Source organism: Sceloporus occidentalis, unplaced genomic scaffold (genome assembly GCF_023333645.1).
Source record: "Sceloporus occidentalis isolate IW3139 unplaced genomic scaffold, rSceOcc1.0.p SCAF_1, whole genome shotgun sequence".
Classification (NCBI taxonomy): Eukaryota; Metazoa; Chordata; class Lepidosauria; order Squamata; family Phrynosomatidae; genus Sceloporus; species Sceloporus occidentalis.
This window is the reverse complement of record NW_028316981.1, coordinates 27,244,881-27,266,895: the sequence shown is the minus strand read 5'-3', so window position 1 is coordinate 27,266,895 and position 22,015 is coordinate 27,244,881. Positions and strand designations below refer to the sequence as shown.

At 51.0% G+C, this 22,015-nt stretch overlaps 1 protein-coding gene across 4 annotated transcripts in view; it reads left to right on the top strand.

The window, feature by feature from the left end:
• CFAP20DC (CFAP20 domain containing) overlaps positions 1 to 22,015 on the top strand; it is a 254,220-nt gene that overhangs the window by 57,702 nt on the left and 174,503 nt on the right. The window lies entirely within an intron of this gene.

The window sequence follows — 22,015 nt, the reverse complement described above, 5'->3', positions numbered from 1 at the left end:
CTATCCCTCCTCAATTTTTTGAAAAATCCACCATCCTCCCCCCCCCCAAGTAGTGCTGCCTTTGTACTTGGTGTTTTTGTTTTTTTAAATTAAACTAAGCACATATGCGTTCAATTTAATTAAAAAAAAACATTGTCCTCCATTTCTCCCTTCCCTGGCCTTGTCCCAGCAGTCCCTTGTTTCTCCCTTCCCTGGCCTTGCCCTGGCAGTCCTCCATTTCTCCCTTCTCTGGCCTTGCTCTATCCTCCACTTCTCCAACCCACCTGAGGCAGGCAGGTAGGCAGCCCCACAAGGAGGGGGAAGCCGTGACAGCAGCGGTGGCCATGGCTCCTCCAGCAGCAGCAGCAGCAGCGCTACAGGCTGGGATCCAGGAGGGAAGCCTGGGGGAGGGGTCCTTGTTAGATTACAGCTGGGTGAAGGAGCATCACCTCACCCCAGAGTGCTCCGTATCCCTCCCTCCCTGAGGATTTCCTTCCCAGGTAAGGAGTGGCAGCGGAAGGGAAGGGAGAGAAAAAAGAGGGCAGGAAGGAGGGAGCACCAGAGACACACACAGGCCTTCCTGGGCCTTTCCTCTTCTTGCTTCTTCCCCCTCCATGCCCAACTTGGGGGCTTCTCTCTCTCTCCCTCCCTCCCTTTCTCCTCCTGCCATCAAATGATCGACATATGAAGCGGCACAAATGAGAACAAGAATTGTGCCAAAAAACATACGCTTACTCTGGATTAAGGAAAATCTTGTTTGTAGTGGGAACAAGGGGCCTTTTGGGATCGATTTCTGACACGCAGCCAAGCCGAATCAAAAATTGAGTCATCCTTCCAATGGGAATGCCCCCATAGTGTACCAATCAAAGAACCCACATGCTGTTACAAAAAACAAAATAAAACACCTTAAACTTTATTTGCCCATGTTCTGACAGTCTAATAATGGCTCCTTCCTCCATAACTGTCATCTTTCGGCCTGGGAGGGAGGGAATTAGGCTGGCCCAGCTCCATTAGGGCTAGGCTGAAGAAAGAGGCTCCTCCCTCCATAACTGTCATCTTTCGGCCTGTGAAGGAGAGAATTAGGCTGGCCCAGCTCCACCAGGGCTAGGCTGAAGAAGAAGAGCCCTCCCTCTGGTCCATCTGCCTTGGTCCAGGCCTCAGAGGGAGAGAAGAACTGCTGGACCTGATCCCCTCCCCCCCCCACCATTCCCTTCTCCTTTTGTGTCGTGTCTTTTAGATTGTATGCCTAAGGGCAGGGAACCGTCTATTATCCCCTCTGTTGTAAGCCGCCCGGATTCCCAGTGAATGGGCGGCATATAAATAAATCATATTATTATTATTATTATTATTATTATTATTATTATTATTATTATGCACCCGAGCATCTTTTATCTGCTATGAACATGAAAATGTTGATGTTGTTTTCTTGCCTACTATTACAACTTCACTGACTCAGCCCCTTGACCAAGGGTCATTGGTTTTGTCAAGTCCATGTAAACCTGCCTGGTATTTGAGTGCATTATAGCAGCAGTTGGTGCAGACTTTACTGTGGTCATCATGCAGTGCTGGAAAACCTTCATTATTTCCGATGCCATAGCATTCATCAAATCTGCAGTGGATGAATTAAGACCAGAAACTATAACTGCCTGCTGGAAAAACTTATGGAGTGATGCCATGGAGGGTTTTCATGCTGCACCAGGGATCGATAGTGAAGTTAGGAAAATCATCGATGCAGCAAGACAACTTGGTGAAGGAGGATTTCCTGGCATGCTGGATGAGGAAGTGTCACAAAGTGCACACTCCTTTCAGTCCAATAAACCAGTCTTCTGTACAGCAAAACTTTATCTCAGTAACCAAAGATGTTAACAGATTGATGTTTGCAGACAGAACCACTGTTAACACCCCCATTACAAGTATATAAAAAAGCATAGCCTTTTTAGGCTTCTGTGGGCTTTCTCTCCATTTGTCCATTCTTCATAACATTTACACATCAATTCCTGCTTGCTCCCACCCCTCCTGTCTCCAGCCCCTGCTATTCCTTCCTGTAAGACTGACTTATCCTGTTAGGCATTCATTTTTCCTCCCTGCCATGTACAAGCACAACATGTCCCATTATACACTATACAACTTTGCATACATTACATAGATGCTACTGTAATACTATAAATAACAACAACAATCAAATAAAAAACCAGTAGTATAGTAGGGGGAAAAGAAAGTCAGCAATAACATTTCATGACAGGACCTGCCAGGAATCCTGACAGCATGTGTGGAGGAACTAGGGTTGCCATAACCCGGCTGCAACCGGGTTTTTCCCGGTTTTGGCGGTACCTGCCCGGTCCCGGCACGGGTGCTGTCAAAAACCGGGAAAAGCCTGGTTGCAGCGGGGTTGCTAGGCAACCCTCGGGGCCTCGCTGCCCTCCTCCTCCTCCACCATGCATGGCCACGCAGAGGAAGAGGAGGGCGGCGAGGCCTGGGGCGGAGGAGGCTGCAGGGAGGGGCCACCTCTTGGGCACAGTCGTGCCAACCTCCCCGCCTCCCTGCAGCCTCCTCGCCTCCTTCCTGGTCTCTGCGGGGGCCAAGAAGGAGGCGAAGCCCTGGCGATCGCCGGCGGCCTGCTCGCCTCCTTCCTGGTCCCTGTGGGGGCCAGGAACAAGGCGAGGCCCCGGCGATGGCCGGCGGTCTCCTCGCCTCCTTCCTGGTCTCTGCAGGGGCCAAGAAGGAGGCGAAGCCCCGGCAATGGCCGGCGGTCTCCTCGCCTCCTTCCTGGTCCCTGCGGGGGGACAGGAAGGAGGCGAAGCCCCGGCGATGGCCGGCGGTCTCCTCGCCTCCTTCCTGGTCTCTGCGGGGGCCAAGAAGGAGGCAAAGCCCTGGCGATCGCCGGCGGCCTGCTCGCCTCCTTCCTGGTCTCTGCGGGGGCCAGAAAGGAGGCGAAGCCCCGGCGATGGCCGGCGGTCTCCTCGCCTCCTTCCTGGTCTCTGTGGGGGCCAAGAAGGAGGCGAAGCCCTGGCGATCGCCAGCGGCCTGCTCGCCTCCTTCCTGGTCCCTGCAGGGGCCTGGAACAAGGCGAGGCCTTGGCGATGGCCGGCGGTCTCCTCGCCTCCTTCCTGGTCCCTGAGGGGGCCAAGAAGGAGGCGAAGCCCTGGCGATCGCTGGCAGCCTGCTCGCCTCCTTCCTGGTCTCTGCGGGGGCCAGGAACGAGGCGAGGCCCCAGCGATGGCCGGCAGTCTCCTCGCCTCCTTCCTGGTCTCTGCGGGGGCCAGGAACGAGGCGAGGCCCCGGCGATGGCCGGCGGTCTCCTTGCCTCCTTCCTGGTCCCTGTGGGGGCCAGGAACAAGGCGAGGCCCCGGCGATGGCCGGCGGTCTCCTCGCCTCCTTCCTGGTCTCTGCAGGGGCCAAGAAGGAGGCGAAGCCCCGGCAATGGCCGGCGGTCTCCTCGCCTCCTTCCTGGTCCCTGCGGGGGGACAGGAAGGAGGCGAAGCCCCGGCGATGGCCGGCGGTCTCCTCGCCTCCTTCCTGGTCTCTGCGGGGGCCAAGAAGGAGGCAAAGCCCTGGCGATCGCCGGCGGCCTGCTCGCCTCCTTCCTGGTCTCTGCGGGGGCCAGAAAGGAGGCGAAGCCCCGGCGATGGCCGGCGGTCTCCTCGCCTCCTTCCTGGTCTCTGTGGGGGCCAAGAAGGAGGCGAAGCCCTGGCGATCGCCAGCGGCCTGCTCGCCTCCTTCCTGGTCCCTGCAGGGGCCTGGAACAAGGCGAGGCCTTGGCGATGGCCGGCGGTCTCCTCGCCTCCTTCCTGGTCCCTGAGGGGGCCAAGAAGGAGGCGAAGCCCTGGCGATCGCTGGCAGCCTGCTCGCCTCCTTCCTGGTCTCTGCGGGGGCCAGGAACGAGGCGAGGCCCCAGCGATGGCCGGCAGTCTCCTCGCCTCCTTCCTGGTCTCTGCGGGGGCCAGGAACGAGGCGAGGCCCCGGCGATGGCCGGCGGTCTCCTTGCCTCCTTCCTGGTCCCTGTGGGGGCCAGGAACAAGGCGAGGCCCCGGCGATGGCCGGCGGTCTCCTCGCCTCCTTCCTGGTCTCTGCAGGGGCCAAGAAGGAGGCGAAGCCCCGGCAATGGCCGGCGGTCTCCTCGCCTCCTTCCTGGTCCCTGCGGGGGGACAGGAAGGAGGCGAAGCCCCGGCGATGGCCGGCGGTCTCCTCGCCTCCTTCCTGGTCTCTGCGGGGGCCAAGAAGGAGGCAAAGCCCTGGCGATCGCCGGCGGCCTGCTCGCCTCCTTCCTGGTCTCTGCGGGGGCCAGAAAGGAGGCGAAGCCCCGGCGATGGCCGGCGGTCTCCTCGCCTCCTTCCTGGTCTCTGTGGGGGCCAAGAAGGAGGCGAAGCCCTGGCGATCGCCAGCGGCCTGCTCGCCTCCTTCCTGGTCCCTGCAGGGGCCTGGAACAAGGCGAGGCCTTGGCGATGGCCGGCGGTCTCCTCGCCTCCTTCCTGGTCCCTGAGGGGGCCAAGAAGGAGGCGAAGCCCTGGCGATCGCTGGCAGCCTGCTCGCCTCCTTCCTGGTCTCTGCGGGGGCCAGGAACGAGGCGAGGCCCCAGCGATGGCCGGCAGTCTCCTCGCCTCCTTCCTGGTCTCTGCGGGGGCCAGGAACGAGGCGAGGCCCCGGCGATGGCCGGCGGTCTCCTTGCCTCCTTCCTGGTCCCTGCGGGGGCCAGGAACGAGGCGAGGCCTCGATCCTGGCCTCCGATCGCGCCGAGGCCCGGGGCCCAGGCGGGGAGGGAAAGCCTCCTTAAGTGGAGACTTTCCCTCGCCACTTGGCCTCCGCTCCCCGCCGTGATCGCGAGGGAAAATGTAGGACAAAATGTTCAAATGTAGGACACATTTGAAAATTTGTCCTACATTTTCCCGGTTTGGAGGTCCGGCAGTATGGCAACCCTAGGAGGAACTCATGAGGAAGTGTTAACCAGTGAGGAATTGGAGGAACTTAAGACGTCTTCTGAGGAAAAGGAAGAAGAAATGGAAACAGAATCTGGAGAGGGAGGGACCCAGAAATGTATTGGAAGTATCCCCAAAAGAGAGGTTCTGTTTGACACTCATGAACAGTGAACTAGGAATGGCACCCAGTACTGCACATGTGCATCTCTGCTTACACAACAGAACTTCTTTTCCCTTCCAATTTTACTTTTGAAGGACCCTCAGTCTATTGCAGCAGATTTTGGGGTTGCACATGAATCTGCAGGAATCTGCTGCACCAGTGGTATCCATTCTGTTGGTGGGTGAACACTGTTGGGTTTCATTTTAAATAAGTAATTTAAGTGCACTTTCATTTTATATTTGTCAGGTAAAAAAGTGTTTTTGCAAACCTGCTTCTGATATATTCTTTGTGTTTCTAATAGAGTTTATTTTGTATTTTCAAGGGTTTAGGCCTACATGGTATCTAGTGGAACAATATTTCAAATGTTGAGAAATAAAGGAATAATGTATAGAACTTATGTGGAACACAGTACTTTTACAGTTCAGTATGAATGTATCCTAACTAACAATGCTGTGATTTTTTTTTAAAAAAAAACTATTGCTAAATCAATAGCTTCAAGATAATCTGAATAATTACCTTTAATGTATCTTCTTGAACTCTTACAACTTTTACAATAGTGGGGTAGAGTATCTCACCGGTTATACTAGCGTGGAAGAATATGACTACCAATTAAACTTGGTGCCAATCTCAATCTTAACCATCTTGAAGGTACAGATTGTCCTTGTGCAGCCGGTAACCTTATAGAAAAAAGAATTAAATAGAATGGATAGCTGCCAATAAACTAAAGAAGAGATGCCAGCATATTTAATTAGAAGCATAAATAGCCACATTCTTGGTTCTAAATAAGCTGCTTCTGGAAGAAATTCATTAGTTGAATATTGTGCACATTTATACTCATTATAGAACCTTGTCTATACTGAACAAATTAAAAGCTATTTTATAGAATTACATGTTCCTAAATCATTTGGCACAGATTTCTAAAGCTTAGCTAAACAAATCATCATTCCATAAAACTGAATTCAGTAAACAGTTTCAAACCTAGTGAATGAGGTATTGAAATGACCTACATTTAAGTTTTGCAACAACAGTTTTGTAAGACACAAAATATTTTCCAGATTCCAGGATAGGGAGAATCTAATGTTTCTGCCGGGCTTAGAATAAATTATGTTGTCCATCTTACTGCGGTGATTTTCAGGAGGCCTGCCCAACCGTAATTTAGCTTGAGCCTTTTCATGCCCCCCACTCTTAGTGCTTTCTAATTTGAAGTTCCCCACTTAAATCCATGAATCTCACTCACACTCATAGAAGCATACTGGGCACCTTTTGAGCATATGGCACACACTATGAATGTGGAAGACCCTGCTTGTGAGCCAGAATTGCTATATGAACCCCTAACCTCCTGTAACAACAGGATTGATTGGAAATACTAGCTCAAGTGTGTGGATGTGATTGCATTTTTCATATGGTGGTTTGCTGGTTCTGTGATGGAAAACAACAGCATTGTCAGATATGCTGTGTGGACAAAAAGGGTGATGCCTTTCAGTTAATGCATAGCTATTGTCACATACTAGGTTTTCCCCCTTCTCCTTCTTAAAAATTTTCTGAAGTGAAGTGTTTCTGCAGTGGGGTCTTTAAGAGTACAACGAGAAGGGTAGTGTAATAGGAACACATGAAGAAAGGGCAGTTCTAATATGCAAGTAGAACTGTACTTGGTGCTTCCATGGATTATGGCAACTGATCATTCTTTTTATTATACTCTGTATTTGCTATTTAAACTTATACACTTATTATACTTTTAGTCTTACTGTTCATTAATAAAATAATAAATAAAAGTTTTATTTTTATACCGCCCTTCTTGTAATCAGGGCGGTATACAGCATAATAAACAGATACACAATACAATACAATATGCAATAAGAAAAAATACATTAAAATTTACATTAAAAGTACATTCTGGCCAGCTCGCCATTGCTGTCAGAGGGGGGGAGACTAACTGGAGCTTATATCGGGGAATGCTAACTTGAACAGGAAGGTTTTTAGTTCCTTCCTGAACTGTGCCAGGGAGGTGGCCGAGCGGAGCTCTATGGGCAGCGTATTCCAGAGGGTCAGGGCCGAGATGGTAAACGTCCTCCTCGCTGTAGAGGCTAATCTTGCCCCTGGGACCTCAGTAGCTGCTGCCCAGATGTTCTGAGTGTACGGGGCGGATTGTATGGGGAGAGGCGGTCCTCAAGGTATCCTGGGCCCAAGCCATGTAGGGCTTTATAGGTTATAACCAACACCTTGTATTGCGCCCGGAAGCGAATAGGCAGCCAATGCAGATCTTTAAGTACAGGTGTTATATGACTGGCCCTGGGTATGCCAGTGACCAGTCTGGCTGCCATATTCTGTACCAGTTGTAGCTTCCGGGTATGGTACAAGGGTTGCCTCATGTAGAGCGCGTTGCAGAAATCCAGTCGAGAGGTTACCAGAGCATGTACCACCGTTTCAAGGTCCCTCTGGCCCAGGTAGGGACGCAGCTGGCGAATCAGCCGAAGCTGGTAGCAGGTGCTCCTGACCGTCACGTCCACCTGAGATGTAAGGTGAAGCGACGAGTCGAGGAGCACCCCCAGGCTGCGTACCGAGTCCTTTACGGGAAGCGTGATCCCGTTCAGGACAGGTGGAACCACCGCCATCCCCGGACCAGGAGAACCTATCACGAGCACCTCCGTTTTCTCTGGATTCAGACTCAGTCGGTTTTCCCTCATCCAGCCCATTACTGACTCCAGGCACGCCACGAGAGGAGAGATGCCATCCCCAGTCACTGAATCAGTTGGAAACATAGAGAAGACTATTTGGGTGTCATCAGCGTACTGATAAGCCCGCGCCCCATGTCTCTGGATGATCTCTCCCAGCGGTTTCATGTAAATGTTGAAAAGCATGGGAGACAGAATGGCTCCTTGAGAGACCCCAGATGTAAGGGCCCTCTTATCGGAGCACACGTCTCCCAGCTGCACCATCTGGAACCTCCCAGAGAGGTAGGACCGGAACCACTGGAGCGCAGTGCCCCCGATTCCCACCTCTGCCAGGCGCTCCAGAAGGATACCATGGTCTATGGTATCGAAAGCCGCTGAGATGTCCAAGAGCACCAACAGGGACACGCTTCCCCTGTCGATGCCCAGACGGAGATCATCGACCAAGGCGACCATGGCCGTCTCAACCCCGTAGCCCGCCCGAAAGCCAGTTTGAAATGGGTCCAGATAATCCGTTTCATCCAAGATCGATTGAAGCTGGATTGCAACCGCCTTCTCGATCACCTTCCCCAAAAATGGCAATAGCGAGACTGGCCGATAATTGTTATGCATCAGGGGGTCGAGGGAGGGCTTTTTTAACAGCGGTTTTACAGTGGCCAATTTCAAGCTGGATGGAAATTGCCCATCCCTCAGAGATGTATTTATGATCCGGTGTAACATTGAAGTTACCACCGGTCCCCCCTGAGCCGCTAGCCATGAGGGACAGGGATCGAGGGAGCAGGTTGTCTTCCGAACGCTTCCAAGGATCTTGTCCACATCATCGGTACTAACCGACTCAAACTGATCCAGTTTAATGGAGTCCACGGAGGCTCTGTATACCTCTACCCTAGGTTCTGTCCTAATGCCGGCGTTAAGACCTTCGCTTATCTGAGAGATTTTATCCACGAAGAAGTTGTTAAATTGGTCATAGCAGGCCTTAGAAGGTTCAAGGATCTGGTTCAGGGCAGGAGGGAGCTGAGTTAGCTCCCTGACTACCCTGAACAACTCTGCTGGACACGACTCCGCAGACGCGACACGAGCACCATAGAACGAGTTCTTAGCTGCTCGTATCGCCTCTCCATAGTCCTCCAAAAGGCAGTCTAGGAGAGTCTTGTCGGCTAAGCGTAGGTGTTTCCGCCAGCGGTGCTCTAGCCATCGCAGAACTCGCTTCCTCGCCCGGAGATCTTCCGTATACCAGGGCTTACGTTTGGAAGCAGGCCTGAGAGGGCGCTTGGGAGCGATGCTGTGTATAGCCCTAGAGAGACCTGTATCCCAGATACCAGTCAGGGCATCAACAGAGTCGCCGTCATTTCCAACCATGTGCCCCTCTAAGGCTTCCTGGAACCTCTCGGGTTCCATCAGCCTTCGAGGGTGGACCATCCTAATAGGTCCACCACCCCCGGGGGGGATCTGGGTAGAGGCCTTGATTTTCGCCTCCACGAGGAAATGATCCGTCCATGACAGGGGGGAAATATTAGTTATTTCCGCCCATGGATTTTCCGCATCCGTACAAAAAACCAAATCCAGTGTATTACCCGCAAAATGCGTTGGACCCGAAATCAGCTGGGACAGGCCCATGGCCGCCATGGTATCCATGAATTCCCGAGCCGCACCGGATGGAACATAGTTGGCCGCAAAGGGGATGTTGAAGTCACCCAGGACTAGCAGCCTGGGTGTCTCCAACATCAGCTCCGCAACCAACTGTGTCAGCTCGTTAAGGGAGTCCGTTAGCGCATGGGGTGGCCGGTACACCAACAGAATCCCCAGACTGTCCCTAGCCTTCAGGGTCAGGTAAATACACTCGATAAGGGAAGTTTGACGGATGTGGTTCCTGGTGAGAGACAAGGTGTTCTTATGTACCAAGGCAACACACACCCCGCCCACCTAACCTGGACTGGTCCTTCACCGAAAACCCGGCAGGGAGGGCCTGCGCCTACACAGCATCTCCCTCAGGCCCAAGCCAGGTTTCAGTAATGCAAGCCAGGTCGCAATTACTATCTTCCAACAGGTCGTGGATAATGTGGGTCTTGTTGTTAATCGACCTGGCATTGCACAGGAGCAGAGACAGGGTTTGTGGCACAGTTGGAATGACCCTCGGGTCCCTTTGGTTAGGAGGGGGACCGGAAGGAGAGATAGATATAACGCATCGATCTCGCCTTCCTCTGTAACGCAAGTCCGCCCTCCTACCGCCATACCTCCCCCTGCCCCACACCACCTCAATAGGAGCTCCGCTCATGCAGATGTTACCCTCTCCCTCCCCAGCCAAAGCATTCCCCACATCCATATCCTCCCCCTCTCCTTACCAGGCAACTAAAAGAACAGAGGTATGACACGGCCGACATCCTCTGTTCCAAGGCTGGCATGGACACAAACCCCCTCCAGCCCCTTGCGCCGCTGCAAAAATGCGCAGCTGCGCAATTGCGAAGCTGCGGAGTCCCCAAATTAGCAGTCCGTAGGCGGCCTCCCCGGGCCAGTGCGCAGATGCGCACCACCGACAACCCGGGAGAGGCCGCCCGGCAGCAAACGCAGCTCTCGGTGGAGTCCGGTGGCAAGGGGAGGCGTGGCGGAGGAGGAGACCAGGCAAGCTGGCTTTAAGCGTGCCGCTGCCCCGACACGCCCCTCTCTCCGCCTTCCTCCCAGATGTTTTATGTGCATTGTGGGAACCATTATAATTTAAAAAAATGATATAATTAGAATTCTACAGTGAGTATAGTCAGTTTGTGTAGTTAGAATTAATGGCCTGATGATATAATTCTGAACTATAAGTTATACTTGACTATAAGTTGGTCTCATGTATAAGTCGGCACATTTGGGGATCAAAATTATGGATTTTGACTCATGGATAAATCAAGGGTAAAAAAAACTTTGGGGCATGTAACAAAGGATGTAAAGGATGAAGCAAAGTAAAACAATGCCAAACTTACAAAATTACGGCAGTTTATGCTCACTCTAAACACTGGATGGATGAAGTGGGAACTAAGGTAAATGATGTCTGTGTGATGCGGGGAGGAAGTGACCAGGCAGAAGTGGGGCTGAAAAACCATTCACATGATAAAAAGGATGTAAAGGCAAACCAGAGAAAATGGTGACTACATTAGCAGTGATTATAGCCTTTAACTTTAATGTGATAATTTTTGCCTGATTTTAACCCAGAATATCTGACAAACATAAACAAACATCTTATTCAAATCCTTCAAAGCTCAGTTCCTCTTAGTGCTCCATTGTGGGAAAGTGCCAGAGAGTTCCAACCACTGACATTTTTCTACATAGGCATTCAAAAAAGCCAGAAGTGATGCTATGGTGGAGAGTGTCAAAGGAGTCAGTGCTTTTTTGGGGAGCTCCTGGGATAAACTAAGCTCTTGCCTTTCACTGCTCTACTCAAAGAAGGGATTGGTTTCTTTCTTCTTTTTTACTACAAGAGCTAAAGTACTGTACTTACATTGGCCTGTGGATAAGTCTACCCAGTTTTTTTTTACTCAATTTATTGAATAACATTTCTAGATTTATCCATGAGTATATACAGTAATTTGTATACTGGCCATTTTGGCAATCTATGGTATTCCCTGGAACTCTCCTCCAACACTGTATTTCAAATGAGTTCTTTTCTTTTGAGCCTTCAAAATCATACATAGAAATCATAAATAGTATGGAATTATATATTTTGATACTTGAACTTATCTAGTTCCTTCATTGCTGTTTGCAAGTCCTAATCTTCTTTCTTAACTACGGTCCCCAATTAGATTTATGACTGAACCAAGGTATAGAAAATGTTTGTTTCATCATCCATTTTGAAGTTACATAAATGAATAAATTTGTATTCATTATTTTTTGTTTTTATTTTCCTGTAACTGTGTTTTGCGCTTTCTTCCCTGACTTTCCTCAATAGTCATTCCAGGTTTTCTGCTATCTTCTGCTAATAGTATATTGTTGTCTAGTTCTTAAATTGTTGATGTTCCTTCCCCCAATTTTTATGCCTCCCTGCTCTGAGTCTAATCCAGCTTTCCTTGTGATATATTCTGCTTATAAATTAAACAGATAGAATTGTAACTCGCATCCTTTCCTGACACCTTGCCAATTGGAAACCACCAGTTTCTCAATATTCTGTCTGCACAGTGGCCTGGTGTCCTGAGTATAGGTTGCATGTCAGCAGAATCAAGTTTTGTGCCATGCTTGTTTTTATAGTTTTTTTGTGGGTTTTTCAGGCTATGAGGCCGTGTTCTAGAAGAGTTTTTTCCCCCTGACATTTCTCCAGCAGCTGTGGCTGGCATCTTCAGAGAATGCTAATGTGCAAGAGAGTGGGATATGGATACTGTTGGTTGAGAGGAAGCTATTTACATGTAAATTTGTGTATTGTTCTGTTGTTGAATGGCAAGGCCACAGGGTGTCTAATTAATGATCCATTGGCTGCTGGGAAACCCCCCTTACTCTCGGTGGTTTACATTTGCATTTGCTGGGTCTTGATTTTGGTGTTTTTCAGGACTGGTAGCCAAACTTTGTTCACTTTAAGGGTTTCTTCTTTCCTGTTGAAGTTGTCCAGGTGTTTATGGATTTCAATGGCTTCCCTGTGCATTCTGTCCTGATTTTGTTGGCATGGTCCAACATTTCAGTGTTTTGAAACAACTATCTATGCCCAGGATTGTTTATAACATGTTCTGCTACTGCTGATTTTTCTGGGTGACCAAATCTGCAGTGTCTCTCATGTTCCTTGATTTGTATTTGAACACTGCATTTTGTGGTCCCTATGTAGACTTGTCTGCAGCTGCATAGTATGCGGTAAATTCCTGCAGCCATGAGAGAGTCTCTCCTGTCTTTCACTCAGCGCAGCATTTGCTGGATTTTCTTGGTCGGTTTGTAGACCATATGGAGGTTGTGTTTCCTCACCAGTTTCCCTATTTTGTCTGTGACTCGTTTGATGTATGGTAAAAATACCTTCCTTTTGGGTGGTTGTTTGTCTTTTCTCCTCTGGGTTTTTCTGGGTCTGGCAGCCCTTCTGATGTTTGAGCTGGCCTGAGATGTTTATTTTTTATTTTTTTACAACAATCCGTAGTTTTTCATGATCTATCCAATTAAAGGCTTTGTTATAACCTATAAAAGGTAGGCTAATTTTGTTCTGAAATTATTTGGTGCATGGCATTATGCAACATACATTTACATGATGATCCCTAGTGTCGCTTGTTTTCCTGAATCCAGCTTGGACATGTCTCATGTAAAATTTTGAGCTTCAATTTGCTTGCAAAGGAGATTAAGAGCCAAAACAGATGGCCCAGTAAAGCTGGCTTGTTGCTGGCTTGGGGTGTGGTATTCAGACACGGCATGCCCCCGGATTGCCAGGATGTGTGATCAATTTCCTCCTGGACTCCATCATAGAATCTTTCAGTTCCTTTGTCTTCTGCTTGTGTTGTTGCAGGGTAAACATGGATCATGGTTATTGTGACAAAAGTTGCTTCAGGAACTGGCTATTTTGGGTGAAGTGCAGGTCGATAGCTGGTTGATAGGCAACAGGCAGCATAGGAGGAGTTGTGGTTGATGAGAGGGTCCTCCTGGTGAGAAAACAACAGAGTTCAGTATGACAGTGAGTCTGGTTTTTGATTCTAATAAGAGAGAGGGGGAGCAAAAGAGAGGATTGCTGAAGAGCGACACAGAGGTGTGTGTCTAGAAGAGAAAGAAATTAAATAAAGAGTAGCTAGAGCCTGCCAAGTGTTTGAGTTTAATGTAACCATTCTTGGTTAATTAACATAAAATACAGTGGGACCTCAGTGTCCGGGATTGCTGCCAGCAATCTCTGACTTATGCTGATACGTGTAGGCAAAACAAACCTTGTGGAGAAGCAGTCAAAGAGCAAGCCGAGGAAACAAGCCGGTGTCGGGGTTGCAGAAAGTCAAGCGTGCCGAAAGACGAGCCGAGGTCAGGAAGCCAGAAAGCAGCGTGGTCAAAACAGTCCGAGGTCACAATAGCCAAGAGATAACAAAGGTCCGGTCCGAGGTCAAGGAAGCAAGGTAACAAGATGTCTGGAGCTAGAGCGACAGCAATCACACCAAGGGCTCATGCAATAAACTCTAGCAACAAACTCAAGCCTCTCTTCCACTTAAATCAGGGAAGCTCTCCCTCGAGCCACCTGAGGCTGATTTGCTAACTGTCTTTCTGCAATCCTCCTGGATCTGCGCCTGCAAGCACTCTCGGCCCTTCTCTCTTGATAGGAAGGCACCTGCAGGCAAGCTTCGTCTCCAGACTCACCACTAGGCTGTGGTACCGAAGGAAGCCTCTCTGTGGCACTAGGACCTGGTTGAATCTCCTCCTCTGGGACTGGAGGATCACAGCTGGGACCTGGCAGGGCAGGAACAGCACCTGGCGTTGCCTCAATCAGCCCTTGCTCTGGAGGAGGCTCATCCTCCTCCTCATCCTCCGAGAGCTGATCTTGGATGGCCATGACATCATTCCCCCTCCCATAATGCTCTCCCTCCAACTGTGGAGGACGAGGTCTGTCGGAGCAGCGGCGGTGGAAAGCCCGAACGAGCCGTGGAGCATGAACGTCCGAGGCGTTCTCCCAAGAACGCTCCTCTGGCCCGTAGCCGACCCAGTCGACCAGGTACTGGAGGCGCCCCCGACGGCGACGAGAGTCCAGGATCTGGGCCACTTCAAACTCTTGCTCCCCATCCACCAAGACTGGATCAGGCGGTGGCGTCGTACCAGCATCAGGCCGAACATCAGAGGCTGGGAGCAGCAGGGAGCGATGGAACACCGGATGGATCCGCCAAGTCTGAGGAAGTTGGAGCCGAAACGCCACCGGATTCACCTGGGCCATGATCTTGTATGGCCCCACAAACCGGGCGTCCAGCTTCCGGCAGGGCCTCTGTAGTGGCAGATGACGTGTGGACAGCCAAACCGAATCCCCCACCTTCAAAGGAGGACCCTCCTGGCGATGCCGATCTGCACCTCTCTTATAGGCCTCCTTAGCCACCTCGAGCTGCTCTTGCAACAGGGACTGCGCTGCCTGAAGCTCCTGGAGCCACTCGTCCGCCGCAGGCACCTTGGAGACTGGAGCCACCGCTGGGAACCCTCGTGGATGGAAACCTCCCGTGGCGAAGAATGGCGTCTGCTGAGTGGACGCATGCACAGAGTTGTTATACGCGAACTCCGCCAGTGGGAGCAACTCCACCCAATTGTCCTGCCTGTAGCTGGCATAGCAGCGGAGGTACTGCTCCAAGGTCCCATTGGTCCTCTCCGTCTGCCCGTCTGACTCCGGATGATGCGCAGAAGACAGGTGGGGCGCGACATCCAGGAGTCGGAGCAAACTGGTCCAGAATCGAGCGGTGAACTGGCTGCCGCGATCCGAAATTACCCCTTCGGGCAATCCATGGAGCCTGAACACATGCTGCACAAATAGTCGGGCCGTCTCCTTTGCAGTGGGCAGACCAGCGCATGGGATGAAGTGCGCCATCTTCGAAAAAAGATCCACCACTACCCAAATGGTGGTGCAGCCAGCAGAGAGGGGCAGGTCAGTAATGAAGTCCATGGACACCATCTTCCAGGGCCCCGACGGCGTCGGCAGCGGCATTAACAACCCCGCCGGCCGACCCGGATGGTCCTTTGCCCGATGGCATACTGGGCATGTGTCCACATACTTGGCCACCTCCGCCCGAACTCGAGGCCACCAAAACTCTCGGGTGAGGAGGTGCAAAGTCTTACAAAAGCCAAAGTGACCTGCTGGCTTGGAGTCGTGGCACAGCCGCAACACCGCCTCCCGACACGGTCCTGCTGGTACATACAGGCGGCCCCGGTGGTAGAGCAGGCCGTCCCGCATGGTGAAGGGCGAAGCATCCCCTTCCCCTGAATGCTGTGCCACCAATGGGTCCTGGCCCTGGAGTTCCCGGATCTGGTCCACCAGCGCGGCCTCCCTCGGCGCCGCAGCAAAATTCTCTGGACGCAGGATGGTGGACTGTAATTCCCTCTCTGGGTTCGTGGCGTACTCCGGCTTGCGGGAAAGCGCATCCGCCTGTCGGTTCCGGGACTGGGGAATGTACTTCAGTTGGAAGCGGAAGCGGGCGAAAAAAGATGACCAGCGCTGTTGCCTCTGAGACAGCTTCCTGGCCGTCTGCAGGTGCTCCAAATTCCTGTGGTCAGTGTGGACCACCACCGGGTGTGCCGCCCCCTCCAGCAGGTGTCGCCAGGTCTCGAAGGCCGCCTTGATCGCCAACAGCTCCTTTTCCCAGATAGTATAGTTCAACTCCGGAGGAGAGAGTTGCCGGGAGTAAAAGGCACAAGGCAGCAGATGCCCCTGGGGACCCACGGGCTGGAGCAGCACCGCCCCGATGGCCACGTCTGAGGCGTCTGCCTCCACAACAAAGGGTGTGCGAGGGTCTGGGTGCTGCAGAATCGGGGCCGACGTGAAGCGCACCTTCAAGGCCTCGAACGACGCCTGTGCTGCCGCCGTCCACAGGAACTGTCCCTTCCCCCGCAACAGTTGGGAGATGGGGCTGGCGAGGGCCGCATAGTCCTCAATAAACTTCCTATAGAAGTTGGCGAACCCCAAGAACCGCTGCACATCCTTCCTGTTGCGAGGAGGCTGCCAAGACAACACCGCCTTGACCTTGGCTGGGTCCATAGCCACGCCCTGTGCTGAGACAGTGTACCCCAGAAAGTCCACCTCCCGGAGGTCAAAAGCACACTTCTCCAGCTTGGCATACAAGCGGTATTCCCTCAGGCGCTGGAGCACAGCACGCACATGGGAATCATGGGCTTCTTGATTGGGGGAATAAATCAAAAAATCGTCCAGGTAGATAATCACGAACCGGTCCAAATAGTCCCTGAACACATCATTCACAAAATGCTGGAATACGGCAGGGGCATTGCAGAGACCAAAGGGCATGACCGTATACTCATAATGCCCATACCGAGTCTGGAAGGCCGTCTTCCACTCATCCCCTGCCCGAATCCTCACCAAGTTGTAGGCCCCACGAAGATCCAGCTTGGTGAAGACCTTGGCATGACGAAGCCTCTCCAACAGCTCTGGAATCAAGGGCAAGGGGTAGCGGTTGCGGACAGTGATCTTATTCAAGGCCCGATAGTCATTGCAAAGGCGCAACTCCCCACACTTTTTGCGGACAAAGAGCACCGGGGCACCCGCAGGAGACTTGGAGGGACGGATGAAGCCCCGCTGCAGGTTTTTCTCCAAAAAATCCCTCAGAGCCGCCAGCTCAGGCTCTGAGAGAGAATAGAGACGCCCCGCCGGAATAGGGGCCCCCGGCACCAGATCAATGGCACAGTCATAGGGCCGGTGCGGGGGAAGCCGGTCCGCCTCCTTTTTGTCGAAAACATCCGCAAAGTCCCGGTATTTCTCCGGCAGCGTCACCTTGCCATCCTGAGCCTCTGCCACCACTGCCGCTGGGATCCGCTCCGGCCAGCAGTGCTCCTGACAGTACTCAGAGCCGAAAAGCACCTCCCGCCGGGACCAGGAAATATGCGGGTCATGCCGCGAGAGCCACGACATGCCCAACACCAACGGGAAGTGCGGGACCGCTGCCAACAAAAAACGAAGCTCCTCAACATGGCCCTGGATCTCCAGATGAAGCAACGGCGTCTGATGAGTCACCGGGCCTGAGCGAAGGAGCCGTCCATCAATGGTCTCCACCGGCCGGGGCTCGAGCAGTGCTTCCATGGGAATCCCATGCTGACGAGCAAACGCCAAGTCCATGAAGCAGCTAGAGGCTCCTGAATCCAGCATGGCCCCTACCGGCAAAAGTTCCATGGATGGGAGCCGCAGGGTGGCAGCCACTAGCAGGGGGTCCCTCCGAGAGACCAGAGTAGCAGGAGCGGGTTTTGAACAGGCCCCCAGGTGGCAAACCCTCTCTACACCTGGGGTGCGCCGTTTCCCGGCGGCTTGGCACGACGTCCTTTGGCCGGGCAGACCCTGGCAAAATGTCCAGCGAGGCCACAATACAGGCAAAGGCCCTCCCGCCTCCTCCGGTCCTTCTCTGTCCCTGAGAGCCGGGGCCGAGCTCCTCCCAGTTGCATTGGTTCCTCGGTGGTTCCAGGAGCAACAGTCTCAGAAGCAACTGCAGGAGGTGACGACACAGGAAGCGGAGGCAGTGAGAGGCCAGCTTGTCGAGCCTCTTTCCGAGCCGTAAGGCGGCAGTCCAGTCGGATGGCCTGGGTAATTAAGGCCGACAGGGTTGCTGGGGGTTCAGAGCGGGCCAGTTCGTCCAGGATCCCAGCCGACAGTCCCTGCCGAAACACAGCCTGCAAAGCACTATCACTCCAGGTAACATCCTGGGCAAGAAGGCGGAAAGCCACTGAGTAATCCGCCACCGAACCCTGGCCCTGCTTCAAAGTCAACAGCCGGTGCTCAGCAGTCTCAGTCCTAACTGGGTCTCCCCAAGTGTCTTTAAACTCCTTAACAAAGGATTCCCAGTTATCAAGCACCGGGCTGTTTGCATTCAAATAAGGCGTTGCCCATTTACTAGCTGGGCCAGACAACAGACTGATAACAAAGGCCACCTTATATGAGTCTGTGGGAAAATCTGCCTTCCTGATTCTAAAATGCAAACTGCAGCTGGCCAAGAAGCTCTCCAGCATAGCCCGGTCTCCAGAGAATTTCTCAGGCAAAGCAGTGAGACACTTGGTTCTTGGTTTAGGCTGAGGTGGCTGCGGAGCTGGAGCTTGGTTTTGCAGCTCTGCCATAGCCTGAGTGAGCATAGCAACCTGAGTTGTCAGCTTTTGGTTCTGCTCCAACAGTTCTTTAACGAGCACTGCTTCTGCCATTCTGTTATCAGCAATGATTAAGGCTAGAGTTTATTATGTCCGGGATTGCTGCCAGCAATCTCTGACTTATGCTGATACGTGTAGGCAAAACAAACCTTGTGGAGAAGCAGTCAAAGAGCAAGCCGAGGAAACAAGCCGGTGTCGGGGTTGCAGAAAGTCAAGCGTGCCGAAAGACGAGCCGAGGTCAGGAAGCCAGAAAGCAGCGTGGTCAAAACAGTCCGAGGTCACAATAGCCAAGAGATAACAAAGGTCCGGTCCGAGGTCAAGGAAGCAAGGTAACAAGATGTCTGGAGCTAGAGCGACAGCAATCACACCAAGGGCTCATGCAATAAACTCTAGCAACAAACTCAAGCCTCTCTTCCACTTAAATCAGGGAAGCTCTCCCTCGAGCCACCTGAGGCTGATTTGCTAACTGTCTTTCTGCAATCCTCCTGGATCTGCGCCTGCAAGCACTCTCGGCCCTTCTCTCTTGATAGGAAGGCACCTGCAGGCAAGCTTTGTCTCCAGACTCACCACTAGGCTGTGGTACCGAAGGAAGCCTCTCTGTGGCACTAGGACCTGGTTGAATCTCCTCCTCTGGGACTGGAGGATCACAGCTGGGACCTGGCAGGGCAGGAACAGCACCTGGCGTTGCCTCAATCAGCCCTTGCTCTGGAGGAGGCTCATCCTCCTCCTCATCCTCCGAGAGCTGATCTTGGCTGGCCATGACACTCAGTAACCCACTGGATCCCACCCCAAAAATACAAGAAACCCTTGGATGTCAAGTCCCATTACCCCCAACAGGTGAAGTCCTGTTGTCCCTAATGGTGGCATGGCCATGTGCACACGCCAGCACTTTGTAGATTTGTGAGATATTTAGCCTTTTCTGTCAGAAAGAAATCCCAGCATTACATAGGATGGTGCCATGACAGTTAAAGCAGTGTCAAATTGCATTAATTCTCCACTTTGGAAGCCGCTGTGAGATGGCACTTCTCCTTTATCCATTCATTTATATCATTTCGAGATAATTAAGCCAGATGCCAACAACAACAACAACAAGAATTTACAAACTAGACTTCTATATTAAGCCATTGTGGCTGAGCATCTCTGTAACAGACTTATTTTTTTTATTTTGTTTCTGTTAGAAAAGAACAAGAACAAAGAAACAAAAACAAAAAATCAAGATACTTTTCTAATGCAGACTTGTTAAAGCACACAGACTTCATAAAGTATGCATTTCCTGAGTAGTTGTATAGATTGAGCAGCCTAATCTGTAAATCCAAAATCGAAAAACTTTCAACTTTTTGCCATTTAGTCAACCCCTTCCAAATTCAAGGTGGCAGCTGCTCAACTCCTGCTCATTTGTCTCTCATATCCGTAGTCTCTCACCAGCCTCATGTCTCATATAAAACACAAGTAGCAAATGAACAAGACAGGAGGCTGGAGACAGAGCAACAAAGCTGGAGAGAATGAGTAGGAGCGTCACAGCCACTTCCTTGAAGGCAGAAGCAAGCAGGTAGCGGCAAAAAGACATGTGACTGGAGAGAGAATGAGGATCTGTGAAATGGTGGAGAACCAAGTGTAGTTCCCGACATGAATCCATGCCTCCTGCCATTTCACAGAACCTCATGTCTCTCACCAGCCTCACAAATACTACACTATTTGTGTATTACAAAATTAAAAAAATAAATCCAACCTCTGAAGTGCTCCTGGTTCCCAGCAGTTTGGATAAAGGATATTCAACCTGTATAAACTTTCTGCTGGATAGTGCTAGACTAAAGATGACTTTCCAGGAACTCACAATTATTTTATGGTAATCATAGTCTGTAATCCATGGATTGGCTGAACTCCCATGGATTTCCACTGCCATAGTTAGTATGGAGCCATCCCCCTCCTTCCCCAATATTTCCCCAAAAAGAGGATCCCAACAATTATCGTCCAGTTAGTCTGACATCAATACCAGGAAAGATTCTAGAGCAGATCATTAAACAGAGAGTCTGTGAACATCTAGAAGGCAATGCCATAATCACAAAAAGTCAACATGGGTTTCAGAGAAAGAAATCATGCCAGACAAATCTGATCTCTTTCTTTGTTAAAATTACCAGCTTGGTAGATGAAGGGAATGCTGTGGATATAGTATATCTTGATTTCAGTAAGGCCTTTGACAAGGTTTCCCATGATATTCTTGCAAACAAGCTTGTAAAATGTAGGCTAGACAAAGTAACTGTTAAATGGATCTGTAATTGGTTGACCGGCCGAACCCAAAGGGTGCTCAACAATGGCTCCTTTTCATCCTGGAGGGAAGTGACCAGTGGGGTCCCACAGGGCTCTGTCCTGGGCCCAGTGTTATTCAACATCTTTATCAATGACCTGGATGACAGAATTGGGATCATACTTATCAAATTTGCAGATGTCACCAAATTAGGAAGAATAGCTAATACTCCAGAAGACAGGATCAACATTCAAAATGATCTGAATAGACTAGAAAGCTGGGCCAAAGCTAACAAAATGAAATTCAATACAGAGAAATGTAAGGTACTGCACTTAGGGCGGAAAAATGAAATGCACAGATATAGGATGGGGAACACCTGGCTGAATGAAACTACATGTGAAAGGGATCTGGGAGTCCAAGTAGACCACAAATTGAACATGAGTCAACAGCGCGATGCAGCAGCTAAAAAGGCCAATGCAATTTTAGGCTGCATCAATAAAAGTATAGTGTCTAGATCAAGAGAAGTTATAGTGCCACTGTATTCTGCTCTGGTCAGGCTCCACCTGGAATATTGTGTCCAGTTCTGGGCACCACAATTCAAAAAGGACATTGAGAAACTGGAGCGTGTCCAGAGGAGGGCGACTAAAATGGTGAAAGGTCTGGAAACCTTGCCCTATGAGGAACGACTCAAGGAGCTGGGAATGTTTAGCCTGCAGAAGAGAAGGTTAAGAGGTGATATGATAGCCCTGTTTAAATATTTGAAAGGATGTCATATTGAGGAGGGAGCAAGCTTGTTTTCTGCTGCTCCAGAGAACAGGACCCGTAACAATGGATGCAAGCTACAGGAAAAGAGATTCCACCTCAATATTAGAAGGAACTTCCTGACAGTAAGGGCTGTTCGACAGTGGAGCACACTCTTCCCTCGGAGTGTAGTGGAGTCTCCTTCCTTGGAGGTCTTTAAGCAGAGGCTAGATGGCCATCTGCTGGGGATGTGTTAGAATCCTGTAGTATTCTACCAGATGTATTCTACTGTGGATGCTAGGGGGATGACTGATTGATTGTCCAGGATTCTGGTCCACACTCTGACAGGATGCTTTGATTTGGATTTCCTGCATGGCAGGGGGTTGGACTGGATGACCCGTGCGGTCTCTTCCAACTCTATGATTCTATGATTTAAATGTTCAGTTTGGCTTTTTTTTTAACCAGAATGCAGAAATGTATTCCAACAGGCTTTTGATGTCTTCTCTTAGTTTTTCAATAGCACTACCAGAAATGATAATTTACATTAGGGTCAATACACATCTCT